At 38.8% G+C, this 17299-nt stretch overlaps 1 protein-coding gene across 6 annotated transcripts in view; it reads right to left on the bottom strand.

Annotated features, from left to right (window-relative positions):
• LOC140203361 (protein shisa-like-1) overlaps nt 1-17299 on the bottom strand; it is a 200179-nt gene that overhangs the window by 60233 nt on the left and 122647 nt on the right. For 5 of the 6 annotated variants that reach the window (XR_011887346.1, XR_011887347.1, XM_072269407.1 and 2 more), the window contains exon 1: nt 4335-4527. The exons of the other annotated variant lie outside the window; for it this stretch is intronic. The gene's annotated coding sequence lies outside the window, so the exon portion shown is untranslated. Of the gene's footprint in view, nt 1-4334; nt 4528-17299 lie in introns of those variants that run through there. 6 annotated transcript variants of the gene reach the window in all.

Genomic DNA, 17299 nt, shown 5'->3' with positions numbered 1-17299 from the left:
ATAGGGTAAACAAATGGAGATGTTTTGAAAGACATTCATATCACCAGGAAGGAGATATTTGCAGCCTTGCAGTGCATTAAGGTGGATAAATCTCCAGGGGCTGATTAAATACATCCTCGGACTTTGTGGGAGGCTAGAGAGGAAATTGCAGAGTCCCTTGTGTAGATATTTACTTCATGGTTAGCTCGTGAGGAAGTTCCCAAAGACTAGAAAGTGGCTGATGGTTTTCCACTGTTTAAAAAGGGTAGCAAGGCAAGCTAGAGAACTACAGGTGGTCGGCCTGATGTCAGTAATGGGGAAGCTACTGAAGGAAATTCTGAGGGACAGGATCTACCAGCATTTGGATAGACTGTCTGATTAGGGCCAGTCAGCGTGTGGCTCTGTACATGGGAAATTTTGCTTGGTGAACTTTTCTTTGAAGAGGTAACCAAAAAGGATAGATGAGGGTAGGACAGTGGATGTTTTTATTTGGACTTTAGCCAGGCCTTCAACAGGGTCCTGGATGCTAGGCTGGTCTGGATGGTTTGCTCCCATGGAATCCAGGGAAACCTAATCAGTGGATTTAAAAATTTGGTTCAGTGGTAGCAAGCTGATGTTGCTGGTTGTTTCTTGGAATGGGAGCTGGTGACTAGCATGTGCTGCATGTGTCATTGTTTAGACTCTTGTTATTTGTCATTTATATAAATAATTTGAGCGCAACTGCGCACGACTTGATCAGTAACTTTGCGGACAACAAAATTAGGATGATTTTTTAATAGTGAAGAAGTTTATTGCAGTGATCTTGATCAGCTTGGGAAATAGGCTGAGGAGTGGCCAAATGTTGTTAGATATCATTTCCTAGAACACATGACTGTATAGACAATTTTTATATATTGCACTAGAATTTTGTAGGCACAATTGTCAAAAACACCTCTACATGTTGGATATCATTCATTGAAACATGAATAGTTCTTATGAGCATTGCTTGATGCTGCTTATTAAACTCTGACATCACCATGTTCAATAGTGTTGGGTAGTCATAGATCTGTTGAATATTATTGTTTTGGATGGTGCCATTGCTGTATATTGATACAAGCCAATATACAGTGTACAGTGTGAGAGTACAGTATAAGAGTACAGTGTGTACTCTTGCCCACACTGCAGCACAATATCTGGATCCCAGATCGACCTCTATAGCCACCTGAAGACCCACCAAAAGATAATTCCTTAGAACATCATGCTTTACTCAACTACAACTACGATTGGTATATCTACTGTTCCCAATATTTCTGAACCTAGGGTCCTTTAAATCATTCCATACCCCCTGCCATTTCTTTAGCAACATTATTGACATTTTATTGCTGCTTTTCTGTACTACTCAACAATTAAACAAGAATTCCCTGTTTTACTTATTTTTAAAGTACACTTTTGCTTTAGCTCTCTATAATCCCAAATAACAGAACTTTGATTGATATTTACAGTGGATTTTGTTTTAGATCTGTAAGAATTATTCAACAGTAAAAAGGCAAGCTGATCCTTTGTAGCTTACAATCAGGCTGAAAAACACTAAATGTTTTCTCCCAATCTTTCAAAACTGGCATTCTCTCTCAGCATTAACTTAAAATGAAATATTCTTTAAGGAAAAAAAAAAGAGGTCAGTCAATTCACTTAAACAAATCATCTATTACGTGTCTGATTCCATGGAGTTCCATGAACCTGAGTGTCAGATGTTTGGGCAGACTGAATGACAAATGCAAGACAGCATTGAACTGATGCATTTCTTTGTGTTACTGAATAGACTTTACCTGTCAACATTGAAACAAAGTTGTAATTGATAAGATAATAGTTGGACCAAAATCATACTGGGATCATGGATAATAGGAGAATTACAGTATATAAACAAGAACAATTAAATAGCATAGACTGCAGCACTAGTGGGGAGGACTGTGGTCAGGGGAGGCAGACAAGCATTTGCAGGACTGCTTTGAGTCAGTGGATTGGACCATAATGAAGGCTTCATCTTCGAATCTCAATGAAAATGCTGCAGTGGTCACTGATTTCATCAAGGGCTGCATGGATGAGTGTGTGCCTGTGAGAACACAGGCAGAAGCCCTGAATGAACCAGGCTGAATGTTAGATCTGTGGCGTTCAAGATGAGAGATCCAGAACTCTAGAAAAAGTCCAGATACAGTATAACTTATGGAAGACCACCGTGAGAGCAAAAAGACAATTCCTTGTGAAGCTAGAAATGCAGTTGGATGCATAACAACTGCAGCATGGTTTGAATGCCACGCCTTCCTATAAGGTGAAACCTACCAGTATAAATGCTTCACTCTCCGAAGAGATGACTGCTTTTAATGCACTCTTTGAGAGAGAGAATGAGACAAATTTATGCAAATCCTCACAGCATGTGCAGACCCTTTGAAAGATAACATTAGAATATCCTTCAAGAGGGTGAAACTTCGTAAGACTTCAGACTCTGATGGTGTAGCTGGCAGAATACTGAAAATCTGTGCCGACCAACTGGCTGGAATGTTCAAGAACTCACATATGCTTCCCACCTGCTTTAAAAGGGCATCAGTGGTAATGGTGCCCAAGAAGAGCAGGGTAAGCTGCCTTAACGACTATCCTCTGGTAGCACTCGCATCTACAGGGATGAAGGGCTTTGAGAGGATGATCATGGCAGGAATTAACTCCTGCCTGAGGAAGGACCAGGACCTGATGCAATTTCCCTACCACCACAACAGGTCAATAGCAGACGCAGTCTTCCCGGCCTTTCATTTGGCTTTGAAGCATCCGGACAACGGTAAAGCATGTATCAGGCACAACACCATCATCTCTTCACTATTAATCAACAAGCTTCTAAACCAGGACCTCTGCACTTCCCACTGCAACTGATTCTTTGAGTTCTTTATCGAGAGACCAGTCAGTACAGATTGGGAATAACATTGCCGCCTTGCTGACAATCCACTCAGGCACGCTTCAAGGATGTGTGATTAGCCCACTGCTCTACTCTCTGTGCACACATGATTGTGTGACTAAGTACAGCTCAAATACCATCGATAAATTCACCAATGACACCACTGTTGTTGGCAGAACCTCAGATAGCAACAAGGAGGTGTACAGAAGTGAGATAAATCAGCTAGTTCAGTAGTTTTGTAACAACAAATACACGGTGAACGTCAGTAAGACCAAAGGATTGATTGTAGACTTTAGGAAGGGGAAATTGAGATCCTGTTTGAGAGATCAGTGGTTGAAAGGTTGGGCAGCATCATATTCCTGGGTGTCCTCACCTCAGTGTTGCTTATTTTATCTCTATTATATCTCTGCATCCCTTCTATTCTCCTACCTTTCTAGTTTTGCTTCCCTAATTTTTCCAGTCAGGTCATAATCCCCCTTCCACTTTTGCTACCATCTCAGAGTTAAATCCCTCCTACGTGATCCATGAAACTTTCTTCTGTGTACACCACTCCAGTCAACCCCACTTCTGAGACCTTCATCTGAGAAAGACAGTCAGTGCTACTAAACTATGGTCAGTGGAAGAACCAGTCTCTATGATGCATTTTCTATGTAATTTTAAGCAATTCGCTCATGACAGATATGATTCCTTGTAAGGCAGACCACTTTTGGAATCTTTGCCATTCTGAACCATATCACAAGCTGAAAGGTAAAGGCCATCAAATTCACTCTGCACTTGCTGATAGAAATGATGAGCCCAGGGGCACATTTCATCAGGTAGCTTAATGACTCAGTATTGTGTCACCTCTTCTACCCCATTATCTGTCTTTGTGATTCCAAGGAGATAATGGTCATCCATTCTCAAATTTCACCCTCTTTGCTAGGTGATTTGTTCTTGCAGAGAAGCATGGAGCAGAGCATTATGTATCTTTCTGGTTATATATTAAGCATCTCCAGAATTCACTGAGCAAATCACAATATGGCTGGAGTGAATTTGAAGGAGAATCGATTGTGGCAGAAAATCAGTATGCTCAGAGGAGAATGCTCAATATTTCAATGTTAAGAAATTTTTATGTCCCTTTGATAATTGCTTATTGGTCCGGGATCATTAATCTTTCCAAGAGCTTTAATGGCCCGGCACCTACATTCAATAATATAACCATAGTCACATGAGATCAGCAAAGAAATATCTTTAGAATTGCAGTTCATAATCAAAATGATACTTCAACTTCAGTCTTGTAATTTTCTTAAACATAATATTGTTTTGTGGCACTGTTTATTTTCAACTTTTTTGACATTAGTTTGAAGTATTTCTCCCTTATCACAGAGAAAAAGAACTTGTAAGCACAATGCCTAAAAAAATACACTTTCAAATTTCAAGTCAAACAGATACTCACATTTTAGGTTTGCTTTACTCCAAATGGGTTCTGTCGTAACATGAAGAAATAATGATGAGCTGCTAGTGTTTTCAAGCAATTTGGGCTGCACCTCCTGAAGAGTCTCGGAGACTCTCATAGTCAGCTGATGACACAAAAAATGCACTGCTGAGACTCACACCCAACAGTAGTAAATAAGAATAATGGACACAGATTTCATGAGGAGAAAAGGATATGAATATGACCAGGGAAATAGAAGTTAATGCAGAGGCAAGGAGTTTACGTTGGAAGAAACGGAATGGGAAACTGTAGCAAGGTGTTTTGAGCAGAATACCCATTGAAAGTGAAAAAAAGCAACAAAGAAGATGTGTGAGGTCAGATTATTTACAAAAGGTAATGAGAATATTTGAAATCAGTTTGCTGGATTAGGACGTGCCTGCAATTGGCATTCGGTTGAGTGGATTAACAGGGTGAAGAAATATCATCTGTCACAGCAACCCAATTATAATTAATGACGTTTCCATAGCAGCGGAGGTTAGGGGATAAACAACAAAAGCGAATGTTAATTTCTGTGTGGTAAACAAGCCATATTATTCTCAATCTTATTTTTGTTCTGCCTTCAGACAGGAAAGCTATGTTTATACCACAGCAAGGCTGAAATCTGACTATGCTGTCTGAGCAACTGAAGCTCAGTCTCATTTAATTTGAAATACATTTTGCACAAAGTGTGAATACAATTAAATTAGGACAGAAAACAGCAAATTGTAATCCACAATCTACTTCTTCTCTGCATATCATTCAGATGCCTGTTAGTTTAAAATAGTCCATTTAAGGAAATCCCCATTTTTAGAGTAAAGTATTATTATGTTACGCATTGCTGTATGCCTTTATTTTCCTGAAAAAATGCTGTTTTCAGAAAAAAAAATCCAAAAATCTGTAGTCCTGTCTGCAGATTGACAACTTTTTCAGGATGTATTCAAGCATTCTTTGCTTCATTAGCCATCACTTGGTGGAATAATTGTATAAATGTAATCTTCTACACCTTATCTTTCACACCACATTTGAAACTTCTCCTTCTGCATTTGAAATCCATTAAAGCTCTTCTTCTCTTTGTCCACCAGTTGATATTATCGATAAGAGAACCTTTTGAAGCAAAACAGTTCTTATATCATTAAGGCAAACTAATGGCTCAAAGAAGAGCCCTATTCCTGATGGGAAATTAATGTTAATGGGTTGAACAATTCTTTGAAAACATTATAGTAAGGCACACTGAAGCTTTGCACTATACTGTACACTGTATGTATGTTTGTAGCTGTGGTCTGTGTTTCATCAAATGTACAGATTCATTTTGATGAAAACCGATTAGCACAGCATTAAAATGAACGTCTAAGTTCTTCTGTGATGCCTGGTAGCTTACGTGTGCTGATGTCCTATGGGTGAGAATGCCAGAACAAGGCAAAGAATGGCTTTTCTGCCTTCAAAGATGATGTGAAGAATAGATGGTAGGAACTGCTGCACAGAATTATTTTATAGATACTGAGTGAGATTACAGCGAGCGTTTGTCCGCTCTTGGACTGTATTCCTTGGAGTTTAGAAGAATGAGGGGGGATCTCAAAGAAACATTTTGAATGTTGAAAGGCATGGACAGAGTGGATGTGGCAAAATTGTTTCCCGTGGTGGGGGCGTCTAGTACAAGAGGGCATGACTTAAGGATTGAAGGGCACCCATTCAGAACAGAGATGCGAAGAAATTTTTTTAGCCAGAGGGTGGTGAATCTATGGAATTTGTTGCCACGGGCGGCAGCGGAGGCCAAGCCATTGGGTGTATTTAAGGCAGAGATTTACAGGTATCTGAGTAGCCAGGGCATCAAAGGTTATGGTGAGAAGGCGGGGGAGTGGGACTAAATGGGAGAATGGATCAGCTCATGATAAAATGGTGGAGCAGACTCGATGGGCCGAATGGCTGACTTCTGCTCCTTTGTCTTATGGTCTTATGGATATAGTATTAAATCTATGGTAATGATTATAGGAACTCTGGAACTGAGAGCAATTTCTAAGACTTCCTATGATCCAGCACCACACAGAAGTAATTTCAATAATAAGGCTCATTTATGAACGAGAAAAGATATTTTCCTATCCTAAGAAAGTATTATATTTTATAATGAAAATTCATGTCCAACATATGTAAGATATGTCATAATACTTGTGGCAAAGAATGCACAATGGTGTTTTAGATTCAGCTATATGCACCTGAGAAAAGAAAAACACCAGATGATATTAGGCGATAACATGACTGGATAATTTATTGGTACTTGCAGAATGGTGGTCTGAAGGAACATTGAGGGATGTAATTGTCTGAGTTGCAGTTGATTGCTCGTTCCTTGTTATTGCTTAAGATACATTCACATTTAGGAAGTCAGACCTTCTGAGTTATGAGGGTCAAAGCCAGAAAATGTTGTGACCCGGTTAGAATCCAAGGGAGTAGTTGTGACTTTTTGACTCCGAAATTCCGTGGGAGTTTTCTGATGATCCTATTGCAATTTTAAATGTGCCGTGGAAGACAAAGAAAAACAATTTATGATTGTTGGTTCACATGAAGGGGAGGAATAAGATATACTATTTTAGTCATGATTGTGCAAAGAGGTTGGGTATGAAGTTAATTATGTAAACAAATAAGGGGCAGCCTTATAGAAATGTTTGAAATTATGAGAGACATAGATAAGATGCAATGGTAACAGTCTTTTCCCTCAGAGTAGGGAAGATTAAAACAGCAAGTCATAGAATTCGAGTGAGAGGTGGTGATTATATGGAATGAGCTATCAGAAGAAGTGATTGAAGAAGCTACTATAATATTATTTAGATAGGTATATGGAGGGACATTGAAAGGTTATGGGCTGGATGTAGGAAATTGAGACTAACTGCTGAACATTGAGGTCTGTATGGATTCGTTGGGCCAAAGGTCTTGTATCTGTGCTATACTGGTCAATAACAGAAGGAATATGCTTTCTCATTGTAAAATAAAGCAATTTAATAATTGATAACTGATTCTAAGAAGTGTAGAGGAGCAGGGAGATCTTGGACTACAGGCCCACCGACCTCTGAAGATAATTCAACAAGTAAGTAAGTTGGATTTGAAGGCTAATGAAAGTAGAGAGGTCTCGTTAGAACTGAATAAAGTGCATTCAGGGTAGCACTTGTAAGGAAGTATGTGAAAGCACCAGGAAATGTGCAGAGGAGATTTTGGAGTAATATTGGTATGAGAAGAGACTATCTATGCATGGTTGGTCCTTATGAGACCAAAAAGATTGAGGAGTATTCACTTTGGGCATGATAGGTTGAATAGCCTTATTTTTGTACCATGAATAGTGAATTAATCAGACGGCACTTAGGGTTTTGGGCTCCTTATCTAAGAGAGGATGTGCCAGCATTGGAGAGGGTTCAGAGGAGGTTCATGAGAATGATCCCAGGAATGAGATGGTTAATGATATGGCATAAGGCATTTTTGATGCTTCTCGGTCTGTATGCGCTAGTTTAGAAGAATGAGGGAGGGTGATCTCATTAAAACCAATTGAATATTGAAAGGCCTAGATTGAGTGGATTCCTTCTATTGCCATGATCACTATTGAGGATTGAACCCATTGTTTACCTTCTTGGTGTTCTAGATCTGGATTTAACTTCCCTTGCCAATATGACAGTTGGCTTTCACCTTTATAACATTGCTTCTCTACCCGCCTGTTCCTGAAATTTCATCTATCTGTAACTGGAATACTACAGTTCTCTTCTCTGCCTTCTTATGCCCTTGATAAGTATGTCATTCAGACTCTGCTGCCCGCATTCTGATTCTCCCCAAATCCTGCCCGCTCCTTTCTCATTGTTCAATAATGTGTTACTACCAAGAAAAGTTTTAATTTTGAAGTTCAGAAGGATGAGGCGAGGAAGGGGGAGAGGGATCTCATGGAAGCCTAATGAGTATGGAAACATCCATTAGTAGGAGAGTCTAGATTTTGAGGCATAGCCTCAGAATAAAGAGGAGTCCCTTCAGAACTGTGATGAGAGGAAGGTCAGATGGAGAGTGGCGAATCTGTGGATCGTTTTACCACGGAGGGCTGTGGAGGTAAAGTCATGTGTGCCTTTTAGGCAGAGATTAATAGGATTATGAAGGCAGAAGGATGGGTTTGAAAAAAAAAATGAGACATGGTTGAATGCTGGAGCAGGTTTAACAGGCCAAATGGCCTAATTCTGCTCCTATGCCTTATGATCTGCGGTCTTTATCATTGTAATGTTTCCCACTTCCATTATCCCAGTATCCTGTGCTCCTTGATATCTGGCAGCCTACCTGTGTATTGTTTATAATTCATATGTAAATGATTTGGATGAGAAGGTAGGTGGTATGATCAGTAAGTTTGTTGACAACACTAAGATTTGTGTAGTCATAGGTAGCAAAGAATGTAGTCTAAGCATATCTAAGGTTAGATTAGCTAGAAAGCTAATCCAGGTAAGTGCGAGATAATGTGGGTAGTCAAGTTCTGGTGGGACATATGCAAGAAGTGGCAGGGATTTAGGACTGTTGAGGTACAGAGAGGGTGCAAGTCCATGGAGCCTGAAAGTGATAACACTGATGAATAGGGTATTGAGATTCAACAGGATGTCTCCTGGAATGGAGGGCAGTAGTTATGAAGGGAGATGGCTAGGCTGAGTTTATTCTCACTGGAGTCCTTAATGATTAATAACACTATGATGGGCATAGGGATAGATAATGAGAATTTTCTTCCCAGAACAGGGAGGGGGCACAGGTTTCAGGTGAAAGGGGAGACATTTAAAGGAGAGCTATGTGATATTTTCACAAAGAGTGGTGAATATCTGGAATGAGCTGCCAGAGGAGGTGGTGTAGGTCGATATAATTACAGTATTTAAAAGTTGTTTGATAAGATAACTGGGATAGGAAAGGTATGAAGGGATATGGGATTAACGTAGGTAGGTGGGAGTAGCGTAGATAGTCATTGTGGTTAGCATGGACATGGTGGGCTAAAAGGCCCTTTCTTTGTGCTTCGTGATTCTGTGCATTCCCAATTTTAACTGGCTCAGCACAGGCAGCAGGCCTAGACCAAATCCCTGGAATTCTGTCCTTTACCCTCTGCTTCCCAACCTCTATTTTATCCTTTACAATACTTGGTAATAACTACTACATTGTCCAGGCTTTATACACTCAGTGGCGATTATATCAGGTATACCTGTACACCTGCTTGTTAATGTAAGTATCTAAACAGCAACGCAAAGCATAGAAGCATGCAGACATGATCAGGAGGTTCAGTTGTTGTTCAGAATGTGGGAAAATGTGATCTAGAAACATAGAAACATAGAAAACCTACAGCACAATACAGTCCCTTCGGCCCTCAAAGTTGTGCTGAACATGTCCCTACTTTAGAAATTACTAGGCTTACCCATAGCCCTCTATTTTTCTAAGCTCCATGTACCTATCCAAAAGTCTCTTAAAAGACCCTATCGTATCTGCCTTCACCACCGTTGCCGGCAGCCCATTCCACACATTCACCATTCTCGGAGTAAAAAACTTACCCCGACTCCTCCTCTGTACCTACTCCCCAGCACCTTAAACCTGTGTCCTCTTGTGGCAACCATTTCAGCCCTGGGAAAAAGCCTCTGACTCTCCACACAATCAATGCCTCTCATCATCTTATACACCTCTATCAGGTCACCTCTCATCCTTAAACCTGATGAAGGGTTCCGGCCCGAAACGTCGACCGATCTTTTCCACGGATGCTGCCTGACTTGCTGAGTTCCTCCAGCGTGTTGTGAGTGTTGCTTCCACCTCTCATCCTCCGTCGCTCCAAGGAGAAAAGGTCGAGTTCACTCAACCTGTTTTCATAAGGCATGCTCCCCAATCCAGGGCCAATCCAGGTAAATCCCCTCTGCACCCTTTCTATGGCTTCCACATCCTTCCTGTAGTGAGGCGAACAGAACTGAGCACAGTACTCCAAGTGGGTCTGACTAGGGTGCTATAATGCTGCAACACTACCTCTCGGCTCCTAAATTCAATTCCACGATTAATGAAGGCCAATACACCATATGCCTTCTTAACCACAGAGTCAACCTGCGTAGCTGCTTTGAGCGTCCTATGGACCTGGACCCCAAGATCCCTCTGATTCTCCACACTGCCAAGAGTCTTACCATTAATACTATATTCTGCCATCATATTTGACCTACCAAAATGAACCACTTCACACTTATCTGGGTTGAACTCCACCTGCCATTTCTCAGCCCAGTTTTGCATCCATCTAAGTGACTTTGACCATGGAATAATTGCTGGTGCCAGACGATGGTGGTTTGTGTATCTCAGAAACGCCTGGGATTTTCAGAGAATAGTGCAAGTAAACAAACAAAAAGAAACCTCCTGTCAGTAGCAGTTCTGCGGTTGAAAATACCTTGTTAATGGGACAAGCCAGACTGTTTCAAGGCAACAGTAACTCAAGTAACCATGCATTACCATTGTGGTGTGCAGAAAGCATCTCTCAATGCACACCACATTGTACCTTGAAGTGAATGGGCTATAGCAGCAAAAAAAAACACTGAGTGTGTGTTAAATTATGTTTGATAATACTCATTTGAATATTTTGAAATATTAAAGGCTGTAAAAAATGCAATTTTATTTTACTTTTAAGCAGCTTTGGGAGAAAATTAAAGAGATATCTGCATGATAAACAATAGTATCTGGGTCATTTTATGAGAAGGTTCTAACGTGATAGCCTTAGTTTATGATACGTATTGGTTTCACATAGGAACTTTTTACCCGTAAGGTGCTCTGCTCAGATGTAAGTTAGATAAGAGTTTCACCCTGATAGAGAATAGTTAGGCTTACAGAAATAGGTCATTGAATTGCTGCAAGTTTTGAACCATCATGGTTGTTTATATCATACTTCTGTTGACCTTTAATGTACAGTTGGGTGGTGCCTGTCATGTCATACATTTCAAAAGTGCTGTACAACAGTGCCAAAAACAAATAAGATCCACAGAGCCTCAAAAATAATTAACTGTCTGAAGCAGATTAAGTTGCTTCATTATAATAGCAACTCACTAGTTTAAGAAAATCAGAGAAAGGAGTTATTTATTGATGCCTTCGGATTCTATTGAGTATTTTATGAATAGAGCAAACACAAAAAGAAAAATAATGTATGAGATCATGAAAAAGCAACGTAACTTCATTGAACATGTGATTTAGGAAAGAGGAGTTAGAATGCACGGTAATTATGGGAAAGATTGAAGGGAAGAAAGCAAGAGGAGGACAAAGACAAATGATGATGAAGACAGCAGCCAGAGAATTGGAAATGAATACCAATGAATTGATCCATTTGACCCAAAACAGGCGTGTGGGCCATGGCAGTCAAAGCTCAAACAGAGCATGGCACCTGATGATGATGATGATGATTTTAACCGAGTCACTAACTTAACATGCAAGTGTTAGACTCCTTTTCAACCAAAAGGATAACACAGCCAGGCTAAATTCCGTTCCAAGTCTGCAAAAAAAGGCATCTTCCAGGGGATTATTGGATAAATGTCAGGGGTAAAATGCTAGTGATTTTTTCATTAGATATTCTGAGGTATGTTGTCTTTGTTTTGATCAACTGACTCAGCACAGACCGGATATAGATCCTTGAATCTTCATGGACTTAATGACTTAGTGTACTCAATGGAATCTTTCATTTAAAGCAGGAACCACTGCATTTGTTAAATGTGTCTACTAATGAGGGAATTTAAAATGGACAGTGAAACTGTACACTATTTTACTGAGTTGGGTTAGGCACCAATTAAAATTTCCTGAGTTACTGCAGCAGAATAAATCATTTATAGTTATATTTCAGTGAAAGGGCAGTGCTGTTTAGATTGGATATTCAGTTTATTTATCACTTAACAAATATAGGTGGTAAATACTGTATTTCACTGATATTAGGTTTAAAAATAGAAGGTAGTATTTCTGTCTGTATGTTGACTTTGCTTTCAGTGGGAATGAGAGTTTAATTTGATGTTTAAAAACTGATGAATGTATCTATATGCTCATTCCATCCTTTGTTCATTTTCCTTATTATATAGAAATTATTTTGAAGTCTCAGGGAAAGAGAAATTGTAATCATTTAAGGTGCAGCTTCAGTCTTGCCTGTTAACCTATAGATTGTTCACTTATTTCAGTCATGGGTATTTTGAAGTTCAATTGACCAAAGAGTGCATTTTACATTTATCTGCTATATGACGACACAATTGCAATATCATGTGAGCATTTAGGCCCTGGAAATAATAGCAGATATTGCTTCCAATGCTTTGATTTAAACAAAGCGACAATGCAGACATAAAATTTAAGAACGCAGGCATTTGAGCTATTTTGTCAGAATAATTGAAGTTAAGTTAATGGTAGTCACAACCTGCATGTCTTTACAAAAACACTTACACTACAGAAACGGTATGAAAAAGAACAAAATTTCTGCTCTCATTTTTATTGGAATGTGTTTTGAGAAAGGATTATAAACACTTAAATGTCATGGTTTGGGGCTAGTAATAAAAATTATGTTATTGCAAGCAGTTTTGTAAGGAAAGAGGATTAAGTTAAAATAACTGATAGAATGCTCTTTGTGTAAAATGTGATACAATTTAAATCTACAAAATAATGGTACTAGAGGCAAAAGGTTGCAATAATTGAAAGCACATTTTGATCTAAATGTGATAAAGTAGAATCATTTTGTTTAATATGATAGCACAGGTTTTAGGTTGATCCTAGCTGACTTGTTCTGCGTGAGTGGGAAGCGATGTCTATTTTCCTGTGTCTGTTGGATTCAAATATCACTTCCACCTGCTGAGACTTGGTTAATCTAAACTGTTCAAGTAACTGACACAAACCAGTTGTGTTATAAAATAAGCAGGTCTGGTCAGGTATTGTCAGTAATTGAAAAAAGTTTGCTCATGTCAGGAGTCAGTGAAAGTGTGTGTGAGACCATTCTGATTAGTAGCAGAAGTAATAGCCCTTTGCCATTGAATGTGGATTTGCTGTATCCATTAAATTCATCAGATGTGCCCACCGATTGACCCAAATCCTAGCAAACAAAGTAACGTAGATTCCATTTCAATAATTATATGTTGAAAGTCATTACACTATTGTTTTAGCATGAACATGAAAATATCCTATCAAGTGTTTACCCTCAAATATAAATAATTGCAAACAGTGGTGCTGATTGACATTCTCTAGAAATAGTAAGGAGTTAATTATAAATTAAACGTTATAGAGCAATGGCACCAGTCAGTAATCTATGCCTATTATTTACTAATTGTTATAATATTTATATAAACTGTAGCTTAATGGGGAAGAATGATTGTTTGTTACATTCTATCAGTTTTCTGATGTGACATTTTTGGTGAAAAAAACACAGTAGCAAAGGTGTAACACACACAAAATGCTGGAGGAACTCAGCAGGCCAGGCAGCATCTACAGAAAAGAGTAAACAGTCAACGTTTCGGGCCGAGACCTTTGGCAAAGGTGGTTTGCTTCTTCAACCCCTGTCCGTGCTGCTGTGTCTACAAAATTGCAGGTCATTGCTGATGGATTGTGGACTTAATTCTGTAAGTGTGCCTGAACACACCTCCAGAAATGTGCATGCAGTTAGTAGCAAAAAAAAAATGCTAGTGCAACAGTTATCTTCATGCAAGGATAGTCTTCCATGGACTGATTAGCTCTTCCTCATCCCTGACACATTACATATTTATTTTTTTAATTCAGTGTAGGACATGCTAGACAACTTTATTAACCCTGAATACATGAGATGATTTATTAACATGATAATTACATAGTTATAAATCATTTTTCACTTCTAATTACTGGCAATTTAGCACTTAACTGCTTGATAAAGCAATGATGTTGCTGTCCAATGTTTTGTGTATAAAAGATGGCTCCTTTTTGGGTCATTGTAGTTTATTGAGTTTAACGTGCAAAGAAGTTGTTCTATTTATATTTTTATTTTATATTATTTAGAACAATGGTTCCTAAAGTGGGCAATATCACCACTCTCCGCCCCCCCCCCATCTCCTGGGGGCAGTGGAAGTTTCTAAGGGGAGGGGCGATAAAGATGAAAGGGATGAAGGGGATGTTGGGGAGCATTCAGTAGCATGAGGGCAGATGAGGGATTACAAGTTTAATGTAAGAAATGAATTACTTATTGTAAGCATCTGATCCTCATTGTCCCATAATTGATTACGATCATGTAACCACCTCATCTCTTGCTTATTCACTGTTGCTTAGACCTTGTATGACACATGTTATAGTTATTGAAAAGCAAAGTGACACTTCTGTATTTGGCATATCATGAAAAATCTGGACTGAAGATATCATATTATTTCTGGGCCCAGCTCGCACATTATTGCCACTTACTACTGGAGTATAGTGCTAGCTAGTACAATTCCCATCCTCCAATCATGCAGAGATGCATTTCCTGTGAGTTAGAGTATGGCATTCAATGAGATCAAAATCAGCCCTATCGAGTGACCGTGACCGCATTTCTCTAACCCTAGGCCCAACCGAGGTATTGCTGCCCCACTTTATGTACCTTCAGGAAGAGAGTCAGGTTTTGCCTGAGCTTTGATGATGTCATAACTTTCCCCTTTATTGATCGCAGTGTTTGAGTTTGGACTAAACAATAGGCGATTGACCATGATGGTTAGTCAATAAAGAAAACAACAAAAGCAGACCAAATGCAAAAGGAGTGTAGACTTTATGGTGTGGAGTATCTGAAATGTGGATTTATACCAGCACCAAGCAACCAACAGCAGCTAATGTGGCTGTTGTGTGAAAAGGTTTTTCAAATGAGGCAGCGAAACCGTTCAGGATCCTTGAACATTTGAAGAGAATACACACTGATAAAGCAAAGAAAAGCTTGACTTATTTTCAGTCACTTTGTGAGAACTTTTAGAAATGGAAACACTTCAAAACCTGTTTGCCAGCACTTCATGACAAAACAGTGCTTTATACAACATTTCATTGCTTATTGCTAAATCTGGGAAGTTCTGTACAATTGCAGAAGAACTGATTCTGCCAGCAGTAAGGGAAGTTCTGAGTATGGTTTTGCATAAGTGGCCAGACCAAATAATTAAAGTGATTCTACTCAGTGACAACTCTGTTCAAAGAGGAATAAATTGAATGTCTAAGAATGTGTAAGACGCATTGTGCAACATACTTAGGACAACAGAATTTGCTGTGCAGTTGGATGAGTCAACACAACAAGTCTTTGCTTTTTGGTTAAATTTACTTTGTAAGAGATGAAAGCATCGTCCGAGAGTTGTTATTTACAGATACAAAGGGGAAGTCAATACTTCGGGCTGTTCAGCAATTTTTCAAAGAGAAAGACATTTGGCTCACCAACGTTCTTGCTTTTCAGCAGAAGGGCGCCTTCAATAACAGAAGGCACCTTTGGGTTTATTACTTTCTAGACAAAAGCTGTACTTAACATATTTACCATTCACTGTGTAATTTACAGACAACATCTTGTCACAAAAACCTAAGTAATCAGCTGCACAAATCATTAAATGCTGTTATCACAGTGGTAGATAAAATCAAGCCCCGCGCTCTCAAATCTTGAGCATTTGAAACTTTTGTATTAAGTGTGATAAAGAGATTGAACACTTGCTGTTGCATACAGAAATCAGATGGCTCATCATCAATTCCCCAGCAAGTCTAACTGATGACTTCTCTGGATCGTAGGTTTATATATAATCTCCTTGGACATATAATTTTTAAAGGGTATGGAATCCTGAGTAGCTGCTTCCACAACCAAGTGCAGAACATCGAACAAAAAAAATCCCAGAAAATGTTGCAAATATTCAGCTGGTGAAGTGGGAAACAAAGTTAATGTTTCAGGCTGATGATCTTACAGATGACATATTACCAGAAACCACGTATGATTAACATCTTGCTGTTATTTTACAAAATTAACTTCTCTTTATGTTTGATAGTGCAATAGTTTTTACTGCCAATTATAAGGAAGCAGATCAAATCAGTTTCAGCCAAATTCCTGTTGGATTATGCTCCTCAGCAAATAATCTGATACATATTGTTCCAAGTCACACTTGACCAAGAGATGGTGTTCAGCAAATTCTAACCTATTCATTGGGAATAAAACCTATGGTACACAATGTAGTCATTTTTAAAAAGATGCATGTAAAATTAGACTTTCACACAGATTTCTGAGAGATCATTCATTTTACCTTGTATCCTGTACACAAGCAGTTTTCCTGATAACAATTCTAATTCTTCACATTTCTAATTCTGATGTAGTTTTATTGTCCGGGTATGTTAGTTGCTTTTTCTCTCTCTACAGCCTGCCTATTTTGCTGAGTATTGTAGCATTTTCCATTATTATTTCTGATTTCTGGATCTTTAGGGTATTCTTATTCCTCTAACTTTGACCACCATGTCTTTCAGCCTTTTTAGATCCTATTTAGGTTATGAATTTTACTGTGCAAAATTCACCACATGTGAACAGCCACATCACTCCTTCAAACCTGTCTACCTTCTTTCTTTCAGAGTTTTCTTCAAATCTATCAAAGAGAATTCTTTTTAGTCATCCACTATGTCTTTCCCTTTGGTACTGTGTCCACCATGCATCCATGAGCTTTAGGAAGTTTTTACGTTTAAGGGCAAGATAATTGTACAAGTTGTTGTGAGTTGCTGTTGAATGCTAGAGCAAAAACACAAAGGCTTCTTTCGGAGAAGCCACTTAAAAGGGAGTATTGCAAATGATACCAGCAGCACTTCCGTGCTGGATTGAATAGATAAATTTCATTATTTATGATCTCAAATACATCCCATTCTAAAACAAGAATAGTAAGTTTGAAATAAATTAATTTACAAAGATACAGGTGAGCTACTTCAAAGCTTCCCTTAGAAATCAAGTGAAATTATAAGATGACTGGGCAATTACATCCAGCACTTAGTTTCAT

This window comes from Mobula birostris, chromosome 9, assembly GCF_030028105.1.
Source record: "Mobula birostris isolate sMobBir1 chromosome 9, sMobBir1.hap1, whole genome shotgun sequence".
Taxonomy (NCBI): domain Eukaryota; kingdom Metazoa; phylum Chordata; class Chondrichthyes; order Myliobatiformes; family Myliobatidae; genus Mobula; species Mobula birostris.
The sequence above is the reverse complement of the archived record's forward strand: the minus strand, read 5'-3'. Positions and strand labels throughout refer to the sequence as shown.